Source organism: Capsicum annuum, chromosome 4 (genome assembly GCF_002878395.1).
Source record: "Capsicum annuum cultivar UCD-10X-F1 chromosome 4, UCD10Xv1.1, whole genome shotgun sequence".
NCBI lineage: Eukaryota > Viridiplantae > Streptophyta > Magnoliopsida > Solanales > Solanaceae > Capsicum > Capsicum annuum.
Window position 1 is genome coordinate 147,509,838 of NC_061114.1, and position 15,513 is coordinate 147,525,350.

Here is a 15,513-nt window from a genome sequence, read left to right on the forward strand (position 1 = left end):
AACGGATCCTTTCATAATGGGAATCTTACCACCTTAATGAATGATTATGAGCCTTTGAGACTAAAAATGATATTTTAGTGATTTTACTAAGTTAGATTCGAGTTTATATTTTTATTAATGTTTACTTCAGTCATGAGAGATTTTGACCCTTCCTAAATTTTTATGATTATTTTGTCCCAGAGTTTTTCTCAAGCAATAGATTTAAACACTTTTCCTCTTTTACCATGGTTCTAATTCGTGCATTTCTATATATATTTTTATATATATACATAAATCTCCCTAGTACTGGATGAAGTAGATTAATGATGAAGATGATGATATTTGAAAATCTTGTACTAGGACTAAGTCGGTATATATGGGTACTCCCAAACCCCTAAGGGGCCCCATCGTCTATTAGCCATCGCATTGGAGAAAAGAGGTCTCCGTAGGTCCTACCATTCTAAGTTGTCGAATTGGAGGAAGGTGTATATACTAGGTTACATTATGGCACTTGGATCAGTTAAGTTAGTACAGATTTACTGTGCATTCATTCTTTATGCGCATTGCCTGTCAGTAGTATGTTGGTTGGCTTTTATATCTATTAGTTTTATGAGGGGTTGCATAGATATGGGTTATCAGTGTTCCTTGTTGTGTGTTGTGCACTGATTGAGCCTTCCGAGTTATGGGTCACGGTTTAGGTATTTTTTGTCTAGACAAGCTGATTAGTTATTTATTATTATCATGGTTGGTTTGTGATAGGTTGATTATGAACTAATTAAGATATTCGAGGTATAATTCTGATTCCTTTCCCTTATGGGTATTTTATTATGGTTAACTATCTTATTATTAGATGTTTGCATAAGGGCCCCAAATTATGTTGCACTAGCTCCTACTATGATTAGGAGGCCTTATGATGCTAGTATGACTACTTTAGGTTGTACCTTTGAGTTGGCCTTGTTTATGTATATACATACATATATAAATACATACATATATATATATATATATAGTTATAGTATTAGCATATGTCCCTCCCTTATTTCATTTATTCATATTGTATATCCACTCTTTGTCCTTGTATACTTCTATATATCCTTCTTTTACACTTATTATTATGTTAGTTTCCTTGATATTTGGGTGTAGTTTACATTCCTGCTTGCAAGTTATTTATATTTGTATTATCTTTTGAGCTTAGTTGACAGTTGCCTACTGAGTTTCATATGTTGGTATTAATACTACACTTCTACAGCCTACAGATCATAGAACAGGTTCTCGCCAAAGTTGTGTGCTTCATGCAGAGAATCTATAGATTAGAGAATTAGGGGGACTTAACACCCCTATTTTCTATAATCGGAACGTCACACGGTGCTTATGATCCCGAAGGACTACAAGCTAACCCTCTTCTAATATTTGTACTTGGTCACTGCATAATATTATAAAATACATGTGGAAAACTGGCGGAAACTTACCATATACAACTGTCCGAAAAGCCTCTAACTGTCTGAACTGTAGAGTTGATGGGACATGTCCCCAACTAACTCTGTCTAATAAAATAAACTAAATATAATAATATGCTGAAATAATAATCCATCCTTGGAATATAAGGACTCACTGCTGGGTACTGAACTGCTACTGCTGATCTGGAACTCGTGTCTCTAAATCTATGGTGTCAAATAATATTACAACACCATAGCGCAAATGCGTCAGTATGTTGGAATGTACTGAGTATGCAAATGAGGTAAGGCTAAATGCAAGGGCTTATGCATGAACATAACTTAATTGAATAATATGCAAGAGCTGGATTAGCATACATAAAGAATCTGTAATTACTGAACACACTGTGCATACTGTCATTGAGCATACTCAGACTAACTCTGGTACTAATACTGATTATACTGAAATTCTGAAATTTCTAAACATATTGAGATTATGAGTATCTGAAGCTTCTGAAACTGATAGCAACCCTATCTAACAGGTTGTCTCTGAATCTACTAATAATAAGAATGATTGTCTAAATCTGAGATCAACCGTATCTAGCAGATAGTCTCTGAATCTGAGCATAATAATACTACTTGATGACTAATTTTGAGATCGGCCTATCTAGCAGCGGATCTTTGAATTTGCAAATAATCATACTTGGTGGCCTGTATCAAACAGCCTTGAATTCTATACACTGAACTGAGCTCTTTCTTGAAGTTTAAGACAGATTCTGAAAGTGAGACTGTAGGAAGTAGTTATCTAACCGACATGCCCCACTTAGCTAAGTTGGGGTCCAACCTGTGCCCCAGTTGGAAGGGTGTCAGTACCGTACCACTGGTAAAGATAATTTTATGTGACCCTCATCTATCAGGTACTCAAACGATAATGGTGGATCCCTCATCTAACAGTTTAAGCCACCTCGTCTACCGTCAACTAGCAGGTATAATGTCTCAATCTACGCTGGCGACGTAGTTCTAGAGTGCAAGGATTGCTTCCAAGAATCACACCCTCTACTAGTAGGTAAGTTCCTATCCTTGAGCTTACTTGGTGCTGAATTCTACTCCTAATTGAAACACACTGAACTGATTCTTAACGAAACTTAGATTAAGCTAAATCTTTCTACTGATCGTATTACTAACTGGACTAGATTAGTTTACTTGGTTCCGTATCTGATGGAATACTACTGAATTCTACTTTCTGTCTAAGTGCTACAGATTTTTGTATGTTACTGAGCTTTACTGAAGCCTTGAATGAATACTGAATACTGCTGAGATCTGAACTGAGTACTGAGCTTGATTAGACTGAACAGTGAGATTACCGAGCTTTCTTACTGTTCTGTGACTGACTGAATACTACTGATCATAGCACGACTGAGATTATCTTGAGACTGATCCAGCTCTAGGCACATAACTATATTTTTCAGGTACAAGTACCCCCAGGACTCGATGGAAGGAAACTGACAGGACTTGACTCTTGAATATATGACCAACATCACATCAACGTCATCACAATAGTCTATCATTCGCAATATGATCAAGGATATATAACTTCAAGCACTTGGGAATATTTAACATGTAAATTTTTGAATAAAGACATGCTATCGTCTCATGAATTATTCAACAAGGAAATCGACATCGTAGTAATAGATTCAACATATACTCAATAAAACATCACTTTAAACACTTGGAAATACTAATATGTATTTGCATAGGGAATACATGTCAATATTTCATAATTTATCCCATGAAATCTTGCAATAAACATATATCATGCTTTCAAGTATATACCATTAAGGATTTCATGCTAACATGTTACCATCCATTCACTTAAGATTTTTAACAAACACTTGGCATGCTTAGCTTATACATAGCTTGGAAATTTCTTGTCAACATATTATAATGACTCTATTTTCTTCACATGAGCACTTTATCAAACACTTGAATGGCATGAACTAGTACACATGTTTACATGATATAATTTATCTTGTTTAATTCACACAAATATTTATCAAATACATGGAAGGCATAGTATTTAATTATGATACTAATGAATACTTAATATCACAATTCCAACACCAAGTTCACCATCTCAAAGCTCTAATATGAGTTCACATAGTACTGCATATACAATAATTATTAATTTCACATAAATCATAAACTTAGTCAAGGGTTATAAATCAAATCAACAATATAATCATGAATACACTTAAATCCACTCATGGATTCTTCATCCAACTTGTAGTAACATAAATCATACCACAACTAATTAATTTTCATGAATCTTGAGGTAAATCATGGAATTAAACTCAATCTTACATCATAATTAATGTCTAACTTAGATCCAATATAAAATCTATGAAATCAACTAATCTTGAAGAATTTATCATAAACATCATCGATTTTATACTTAACATACTACAATGGTACAATTTTCTTCATATAGGAATTTTATCAAACATGTAGGGAGCATGCTTTAGTTATTCAACAATTATTACTTTTAAATATTATGACTCCATCAAACATGCTTTGGGTTAAAGGAGCCCAAAAATCAACACTTGCATACCTCAAGTTTATGAATCCGGATGAACTCTTGATTCTGGAACTCTCTACGTAAGATTGAGAGGTGCTCCTTGTAGCTCTCGCAATGGCGATTCCGAATCTCAAATTATTTTCAAGTTCCTACGGTTGAATTTTGAGGGATCTTGATTTTTATTTTGGAGTTGAGGGTGTTTGTTCTTGAGAGACGCTGCCAAAAGGGAGTATATTTTGCTGCTAAATGACTCAAATCCCATGTGGGTATATATAGGGGTGGAAGATGACCAAAATGCCCTTAAGAAAAGAGAGAAAGACGCAGCTGTCCCTCTGTTGCTGGTTTGTTAGGCTGAAGTAAATTGATCATAACTTTTTACTCCAATGTTCAAATTGGATGAAACCAATTGCATTGGAAATAAGACTCACAGAGCTTTCATTTGATATATAGCAGATCTCCCAGTTAAATATATTCTAGAAGTTATGATAGTTAAAAGTTGACCCTGAAATGCTGGAAACTGGGTGCCTCACCAGCGTATTTTGCTACTGGTTTGGCACACAAAACGTGTCCTTACACTATTCCAAAAATTCCAAAACTCACCCGAGATGTACTAAGACCTTGCCCCATTGCAACGTAACTTGAAAATAAAAAAACGGATGTCAAAAAGGTCGTTAAATAAACACCCGAAGATCGGAGGTCTAAATGAGATTGTTTCAACACTTAGCCAAAATTTTTTTTAGTGCTAAGCTTCTCTTGGCAAGATTAAAAGTCTTTAACGACTTGGAAAAACTTATGGGGTATTACATTATCTCCCCCTTGGGAACATTCTTCCTAGAATGTCGTTGACTAAGCTAAGAGTACTGATCAACTGAGCTTACTTAAGGGAAGAGAATATCTAAAACATAATTCTGTGACTGGAACTGCTGATATACTGAGTTCTTACATTGAACATGTATATTTGATGCATGGAATACACATCTGAAGCTACTTAAAAGCTAAATTCTCATAATAGACATACACATCTGAGGCATGAATGCATGACTGAGTTGTTCTTGTGAATGCATGACGTACTATGCAATGATAACTGATGCAAAGCTTGTAATGAAAATCTGAGCATGAAACCGAATGGGTTTAAAGAATTGATAACTTTAGGGAGTTATAAAGCATCTCCCCTTTCGCTTCAAGCCATTACCATAAATCTGTGAACACTTTACTACTCTCTAAACTGAACTGTAATCAATCTACTCTAGAGTATAGGATACAACGATGCACAATTATATGTATGAAGGATAAACTCATCTTGAAAACTGTACCTGGAAGTATAAACTCGCAACTAATGCTATCTCTTAGAATACAACTCTTTAACTTCCTTTAACTTCTACAATCATCTTCACACTTTCATCACATGCTTGTCTTACTAAACACATTATCTGCTTCCATTTCTTTATATGCTACTAACACCACATTCACACCTTAATACTTAGTTTGAGTCCACAAACTTAAATTCTTCAAAGATTCAAGCTTAGTTTCTAAAGCATAACATGAATATCCACATATATTTAACAACCATGCTACTCTTATCCTAGCCTTCAAACATCACATCTCTTACACTTATATTTTCTCCACACCATGAGAATTACCGCTATATCTCCATCAATAACACATAAAATCTTTGGGTTACTATACTTAGATTCTTTCATACATTGTTTCAAGCCTACTGTTTCACTTCTTATACAACTAACCCCATGAAACATACTCTGCTCAAATTTAGAGAACACCATTCCAAAACAATCTCTCGGGGTCTATCTAAGAAAGTTCTATATAAAAGATTTTGGGCTTCAGTTCTTCTGTTACCTAAGTAAGGTAAAGCTGACATGAGTAGATCATGAAAAGAGTCTACATAAGTCTCTTAGAGAACTTTTCTACAGCATGATCTGAGACATAAAAGAAGGAAAACTTTTTCTAAAACATCTTATAGCCTCCTATACATAAATGTGGCGCGCAATACATCCATGTAAAAGACTCTACTAGATACGGCTTTTCAGACTCCTAGGACACCTATTTAACCTTAGGCTCAGATACCAAGTTTGTAACGCCCTGATTTTCTATAACTGGAATGTCACACGGTGCTTATGATCCCGAAGGACCACAAGTTAACCCTCTTTTGATATCTGTACCTGTTCACTGCATAATATTATAAAATACATATGGAAAACTGGCGGAAACTTTCCCTAAGGTTCCAAATATCTAAAATACATAAATTTGTAAACTGAATACTTATACAAATGTCTGAAAAACCTCTAACTGTCTGAACTGTGGAGTTGATGGGACATGTCCCTAACTAATTCCGTCTAATAAAATAAACTAAATATAATAATGTTCTGAAATAATAATCCATCCTCAAAATATGAGGACTCACTGCTGGGTACTGAACTGTTACTGTTGATGTGGAACTCATTTCTCTGAATCTATGGTGTCAAATTAAATTACAACACCATAGCGCAAATGCGTAAGTACATTGGAATGTACTGAGTATGCAAATGAGGTAAGGCTAAATACAAAGGCTTATGCATGAACATGACTTAATTGAATAATATGCAAGAGCTGGATTAGAACATAAAGAATCTATAATTACTGAACATATGCGCATACTGTCACTGAGCATACTCGGACTAACTCTGGTAACTAATACTAATTATACTAAAATTCTGAAATTTCTACATATACTGAGATTACGAGTATCTGAAGCTTCTGAAACTAAGAGCAACCCTATCTAACAGGTGGTCTCTGAATCTACTAATAATAAGAATAATTGACTGAATTTGTGGATAATAATACTACTTGAAAACTAATTTTGAGATAGGCCTATCTAGCAGCGGATCTTTGAATTTGCATATAATCATACTTCGTGGCTTGTATCTAACAACCTTGAATTCTATATACTGAAATGAGCTCTTTCTTGAAGTCTGGGACTGATTCTGAAACTAAGACTGTGGGAAGTAGTCATCTAACCGACATTCCCTGCCTAGCTAAGTCGGGGTCCAACCTGTGCCTCAGTTGGAAGGGTGTCAGTACCGCGCCACTGGTAAAGATAATTTTATGTGACCCTCATCTATCAGGTAGTCAAACGAGAATGGTAGAGCCCTCATCTAATAGGTCTATCTACCTCATCTACCCTCAACTATTAGGTATAATGTCTTAACCTACGCTGGTGATGTAGTTCTGGAATGCAATGACTGCTTCAAAGAATTACACCCTCTACTAGTAGGTGAGTTCCCATCCTTGAGCTCACTTGGTGATAAATTCTACTCCCAAATGAAAGACACTGAACGGATTCTTAACGGAACTTAGACTGAGCTGAATCTTGCTACTGATCGTATCACTTTACTGCTCTGGATGATTTTACTTGGTTCCGTATCTGATGGAATACTACTGAATTCTATTCTGTCTAAGTGCTATAGATATTTGTATATTACTGAGCTTTACTGAAGCCTTGATTTAATACTGAATACTGCTGAGATCTGAACTGAGTACTGAGCTTGATTAGACTGAACACTGAGATTACTAAGTTTTCTTACTATTCTATCACTAATTGAATTCTACTGATCATAACACGACTGAGATTATCTTGAGACTGACTCGGCACTAGGTACACAGCTATATTTTTTGGGTACAAGTACCCCCAGGACTCGATAGAAGGAAACTGACAAGACTCGACTCTTGAATATATGACCAATATCAAATCAACGTCATCACAACAGTCTATCATTTGTAATATGATCAAGGATGTATAACTTCAAGCACTTAGGAATATTTAACATGTAAATTTTTTTATAAAGACATGCTATCGTCTCATGAATTATTCAACAAGGAAATCCACATCATAGTAATAGATTCACCATATACTCAATAAAACATCACTTTAAACACTTGGAAATACTAATATGTATTTGCATAGGGAATACATGCCAATATTTCATAGTTTATCCCATGAAATCTTGCAATAAATAAATATCATGCTTTCAAGTTTATTCAATTAAGGATTTCATGCTAACATGTTACCATCCATTCACTAAAGCTTTTTAACAAACACTTAGCATGCTTAGCTTATACATAGCTTGGGAATTTTTTGTCAACATATTATAATGACTCTGTTTTCTTCACATGAGCACTTTGTCAAACACTTGAATGGCATGAACTAGTACACATGTTTACATGATATAATTTATCTTGTTTAATTGACACAACCATTCATCAAATACTTGGAGGCATAGTATTTAATCATAACACTAATAAATACTTAATATCACAATTCCAACACCAAGTTCACCATCTCAAAGCTCTAATATGAGTTCACATAGTACTACATATATAATAATTATTAATTTCACATAAATCATACACATAGTCATGGTTTATAAATCAAATCAACAATATAATCATGAATACACTTAAATCCACTCATGGATTCTTCATCCAACTTGTAGTTACATAAATCATACCACAACTAATTAATTTTCATGAATCTTGAGATAAATCATGAAATTAAACTCAATCTTAAATCATAATTAATGTCTAACTAGATGCAATATGAAATCTATGAAATTAGCTAATCTTGAAGGATTTATCATAAACATCATGGATTTTATACTTAACATACTACAGTGGTACTATTTTCTTCATATAGGCATTTTATCAAACATGTAGGGAGCATACTTTAGTTATTCAACAATTATTACTTATAAATATTATGATTCCATCAACCAATTCATCACCCAAAGATTTCAACATACATGGAAAATATAATTAGTTCCAATGTCATTTAGCATATAACAACATCACGCTTTACTCATCTTAGCCTTACAACAATTTATCACACCGAATAACATAATTACATAATTTTACATGCTTCTAAAAAAATGACTTTATCAGGAACACAATAAAATCAACACATACTAGGGTCTGAACTTGATTTTTTATCATCACAACATAAATTTTACTTCAACAACACAAATTTCATACCACTTAAATCATAAAACTCATAAAAATAAAATCTTTAAATTTAGGAAAAACGATTCTTGAGCTTCTTGGGTGGAAGGAACCCAAAAATCAATACTTGCATACCTCAAGTTTATGAATCCGGATGAACTCTTGATTCCGGAACTCTATATGTGAGATTGATAGGTGCTCCTTGTAGCTCTCGCAATGGGGATTCCGAATCTCAAATTATTTTTAAGTTCCTACGGTTGAATTTTGAGGGATCTTGATTTTTATTTTGGAATTGAGGGTGTTTGTTCTTAAGAGACTTTGCCAAAAGGGAGTATATTTTACTGGTAAATGACTCAAATCCCATGTTTATGGGTATATATAGGGGTGGAAGATGACCAAAATGCCCTTAATAAAAGAGAGAAAGACGTAGTTGTTCCTCTTTTACTGGTTTGATAGGTTTAAGTAAATTGATCATAACTTTTTACTCTAATGATAAAATTGGATAAAATCAATTGCATTGGAAATAAGACTCACACAACTTTCATTTAATATATAGCAGCTCTCCCATTTCAATATATACCGGAATTTACGATTATTACAAGTTGACCCTTAAATGTTGGAAACTGGGCGCCTCACCAGCTCCTTTTGCTACTGGTTTGGCACACCAAACGTGCCCTTATTCTACTCTAAAAATTCCAAAACTCACCCGAGATGTACTAAGACCTTGGTCCATCATAACACAACTTGAAAATCAAAAATCGAATATCGAGAAGGTCATCAAATAAATATCCGAAGATCGGAGGTCTAAATGAGAATGTTTCAACAATTAGCCAATTTTTTTTTTGAGTGCTAAGCTTCTCTTGGCATGATTAAAAGGCTTTAACGACTTGGAAAAACTTATGGGGTATTATAGGTGAGTTCCTAGAGTTCAGAGTATTACTGTTCTTTTTCTTATATATTAGACTGATCTATATGTTATATTCAATGATTCAAGTCATCTATCCCTTTGATATTACCATGCTTATGAATATTCGACCCTAGAATAATTCTCCTCAGCTCATTATTGCACAATGCATACAACTTACTACCTTTGTAACTCAAGTATATTCATCTAAAATAGCTAAATGATATCATGGTTACGCATATTATCCACAAATAATTCCCTTCTGCACACATAAACCATTGTATCATTAAAGTAACAAATAATAAATCAAGAATATAGTTTTTTGGGATTAAAGCAAGTTTGTATTTTTTATCCACCTCAACTCCATGTCCGCAGGACTAGATATGCTTTCTCTAACCAATTCTACATGGTGAAAATATGAAGTAACACATTATTCTACTCATTAAACCTAGCCTACCTAGAGACCATGCTTTTGAAAGAAGCAAGCTGCAATAAGGATGCTCTTTCCTTTACTTCATACCTTGGAATAATCAATCATCTAAAAGTGAGGCAATAATAAAAGTAGTTAAACAATTACTCTTAAAAAAATATTGGGGATTCAAACCCACTAATTCTACCATTAGTTAAAGGTTCATATCATTATCCAAGGTCAATTAATTATTAACTAGTTATTTCAAGCTCAACTCATCTCTATTAATATATTTTTTATGCTAAAGATCTCACCTTTATGGAATTCAAGGATCCTAACCATTAAAATTCATTATCTAGATTACCAAATTAATATTATGAATCTATAATTAATAATCTTGAGTAAGCTCTAAATGATATTTAGAAAACCCATAAGTTTCCCCGAAAAAAATTCACCATTAAAGGTCTTTCTAATGATTTTAAGATGATATTGGATTAAAAGACAATGAAGATGATGGAAGAACTTACCTCAATGAAGAAATTTTACCCTAAACCATGGAAAATCACCTCTTTGGGGTTGGGAAATATTTTTTTTGTATTTTGGTCTTGAAATTCAGCTCAAACTGATTTAAATACCATTAGAATTCTCGCTACAATGAAATCCCTATTTCAGCCAAGACAATATTTTGTAAAATGTTCATAACTTCTTACTTAGAACTGGATTAACCAATAGTTTGTTATGTTAGATAGTGGAATCAAATATATTTTATTGGATGGGTATTGGGCCGCCTAACTCCTTATATTCTAGGTGATATGATTATTTGAAATTTGTTCTAGTAGAAACCCATATCAAAACTCTGTTGGAAAGAAAGTTTTAAACCTAACTTTGTGCTAGCAAAATTGTACGAAATTAATTCATAACTTCCAAACTAAATGATTGATTTATTATTCTTGAATTACTAAATTCATCAGTCTCGAGTCTATCTAGACAAATTTGAAGGTTTAAACCTTAATCGAAAAGCTTGAGATGATACAAAGAACAAAAGGATGGCTATTTTGTAATCAAGTTAATATTTAGGAATATAATTATGACTTTTCATGAATTTATCATGGATAATTTAGTAACACAAAGTAGATCATTATAACCAGATACCAATTTACCATTCGTTCATCCTTGAATGGGCTTTTGGTGTAGAGAAGCACGAGGTATAAATTAAAGAGATATTACTAACATAGTTGCTTATATTATGCCCTGTTTCACTCACTTGATATCATCATCAACGAACCTACACTCTATACTTAATTCATCTATCAAGTATTGTCAAAACACAAAGATGTGGTGCTAAACATTTATGCACAAATCACTTATTCTCCTTACAGTTTTCTAAGTCGCAAACTTGAGATTTACTTATCAAAGAATGATAAAAATGGTTAAAAGATTCACATTGTAGAAGAAAAATACCCAAAATCACCTATTTTCACCTTACTTTTGTTCTTTCTTCACATAATAGAAGGATAGGGAATGAATTTTTAAAATCAATTTTAAAACGAAAATTAGCACTAATTATCATTATGGCAACGCCTTTACAGTGGGAAAATCTTCCACTATAGTTGATCCTTTGACCATTGAAGTGAGAATTTGATTCCCAAAATAGTAAGATCCACCTAGCTCCCAGGTACCCCTATTTTACAACCCAAATATCAAGTTCTGAACATCAAATCACAAGCCTATCTTGGAAATTACAATTATTGGACTTCTAGAGACTCAGAATCAACTATGACAAGTGCTACGGAATGCTATATAGGCATACTATTAAAATTTCAACACTAGACAAATCAAATCAAATCCACCCAACACACAGGTTCACCCTAAGACACCCTACTCATTTTTTAAAAAAGACTACTATAATGACCCTCCAGGTCATTTTTTATATTTATGCTCACTTTACCATTTAGATCTTTTTAATAACTTCTTGTTGAAACCCTTGAGGGATACAACACATAGTGAGGGGCTAGGTCTATTACAGTCAATCATAGGCAATCAAACAAAGTAGTGTAGAAAGAATAAAAAACACAAGGATTATCAGGTGGAAACCTAGGATGGAGAAAACCACGGCTTGCCTTCACAAGCTCCAATGAAATCCACTATAATCAATCTCCTGATTATAGTTAAAATTTAACCTAACTATAGGATCCTTGCGCTAGCAGTAACTCTACCACCAGCTTAACTTGGTAACTCTACCAAGGACTCCCTTTACACTAATTATCTCTAATCAGTCTTAAGCTTAGGATACTCTACCTAAGCAGCACTCTCAAGAGAAAACACTACTTTTATAACATGAATTGTTCTTTTACAAATCAACACTAAAAAATAATCACTCACTACTTAAGCAAGGTACAAAGTTAAGAACATGAGCAGTGCTTAAGCAGTCTTGAAATAGAGTTTATATTTCCTTACTTCTCTCTATTTAGAATTGGCAAAAACTAATTGTTGAAAGGCATCTCTTTCCTTTTATAGCTAGGGTGATGATTAGGGATGGAATATCATTAGACCAGTTGTCAAAGTAGTACACAATACTACCTAGAAGTTTGTTACATAAGATAACAAAATTATGCAGAAAGCACGTACCAGTTGTACATTACTTTGCATGTATAGGGACCTGGTCCCTTGTAGCTTAGTTGTTCATCATCAAAACTATATAAAGTAATTTTCCTTCTTTTCAAAGATAACAAATCAAACCATACAGTTTTAGCATTAGTCCACACTCATCACATTTAATTAGTGTTATTACCATCCAAAGATGAATGTTCTTCATATCATCTTGCTTCATCTATCGTGCAACATAGGGACCTAGTCCCTTATTGTCATTTGCTACTAAAACTTCCCCTGTCATTATGCACCTTTATTTCATTAAGTGCTTTTGCATTCATCATTCTTCCCCCTGCCAGTATGACTCTCTTAAGGTCTGAATCTAAATTTACCTTGTCTCTAGTCCCTACTACATAAAATTAATAGTATTCCCCATTTTGGCATCATTAGAAAGGATAAACAGTAAAGCAAGAGTAAAGAAAAGCATAGATTAGTTAACTCATAGCCACTGGGGGATACACTAAAATGTAGAACAACTCTAAAGAAAGATGACAAATAAGATACACAAAATAAAGATTCATTCACTCATAATAATCAGTACTAGTATAATAGGCTAAGATAATCACCATAAGATAACTTTATTAAAACCCATTATGAGAATCAGAATGTGGGACTGACATAAGGTTGATGAGGGAATGTGTATATTAGACATAGGTTAAAGAAGGATTGGGTGAATGGACTTAAATAGTACTCCATTCTTGCATCTTTAGAAATATGATCATTTATAAACTATTTAGTAAGGTCATTCACTTCAGCATTCAGTTTGGAAATTCTTGCTTGGAGTTTTTAATTTCCAAGTATAGGTTCATTAGTTACACCTAGTCTCTTAGAAGACAGTTTCTCTACAATTTTAGGACACTTAATCGACATTTTGTTCCCTTTAACTACACATATCTTCATCTCTCCCTTTGGTGTAATTACTTTCCTCTTTTCTTTTAATTAGGACTTTCTCTTTGTGGTACCAAGTCCCTTAGAGGCTTTCTTTCTTTTTACAGCTATGAAATCCTGCCTCATTTTAGAAAGGTTACAAGACTATGAATTAGAGGACCTAATAAGAAGTTTTATATGGCTTTGGTTGCTAAAGGATTAAGATATTTGATGAGGGAATATTAAATTTTATTTTCTAGAGAAAGGAGAATGAGAAGGATTAGTTTGGATTAGTGGAGTCAATGAGTAATGAGTTGAGACTCAACTAGGAAGTATCTTATTTTGGCAATTTTAAGAGGTGATCATTGTCATCAGGGAATGACATGTTTGGCTTTGATAAGGGTGAATCTTCAATTTGAAAACAAATTTACAACTTTTATAAAAGAAGGGAAAGATTAATGGCTTTTTCAAACAATAAATTTTATGATCTTTAAAGCATATTGTAGTGAAACTAACCCGTGAGATAAGACTAGATCCCTCTAATTGAGTGAATGTTATGGCTTATGGTCATTACATTTGTCCGCTTCCTAATTTGTTCCCATGGGTGTATACATGCAAGGGTATAGTACTAAGTTAGACTTAAATACACCTAACTTTTCAAGTATACCTGCCTCATAAACATAGATAATTTTTCAAAGATTCGTTATTCACAGGTTAAGTTGGGTCATTTTAAATCGTTACTTCCTTCAACCTTTTAAACCTCAGGACACCCTCTTTTTAGAACAATTTAGAGATCTACCATTGGTTCTAAGAATTAGGCAAAGGTTTTTACTACTTTAAGCTCTTTCTTTTGATATGAATTCCTTTAGGACCTAGTCCCTAATAATTCTTTCATTCGCTCACCATCATCGTCATGAAAGCAATATTCAATTTTTGAGATTTTACTATCACTGTGGATCAAATAGCTTTTCTGACAAATCAATATTTACATACACTCCCTTTACCGGTCCACAACCTTTTTTTTCACTCACTTTCTTATTGTATATCATCTTTTCTCAGTATGACACCTCCACTTAAAGTGTCTTAAGAGAGACAGAGAGCACAGTCAGATACTTTATCAATGAGCTTTGATATCTTTCAATCAATGAGCTATTCTTAATTGTATCCCCCTTCTCATGCCTATAACATAATCACTTGTCACATTTTTGAACCCACTTGAGTTTGAGTTCCCAATTGTAGGGAAATAGAGTGATCAAATCCTTTTTGGCCCATCTAGGTAGAGAGTTTCTATTGTCCTTTTGCAGAGACTCGAAACCTCTAGGATAAGCAATTTCATGCTGAATGTATTCAAAATTCCCTATTTTTACTTAATCCAGTGCTGACCTCTTTTCTTTAAATATCCATTTTTATAGTGAGTGTATAAGAGTTTGTGACATTCGCTTTTACCATCATGAGTAGCCTTTCCTTTAGAATCATTGAATTGGAGTTTTACCTTTGTAGCCTAGACTTCTACCATCATTAACACTCAGACTAGTCATGTCATAAAGGATTAGTGAGCATGTATTCCATTTAAGAGACCTGTTCAACTCTTCTTTTAGGCGGACTTGGTCCTTTTCTAATTCTTTATTTCCATGAAGTGCTTCCATGAGGTGTTTTTAGGAGAAATTCAATATTTTCTCAAAATCAACCTCAAGCCTTGAGTTTTCCC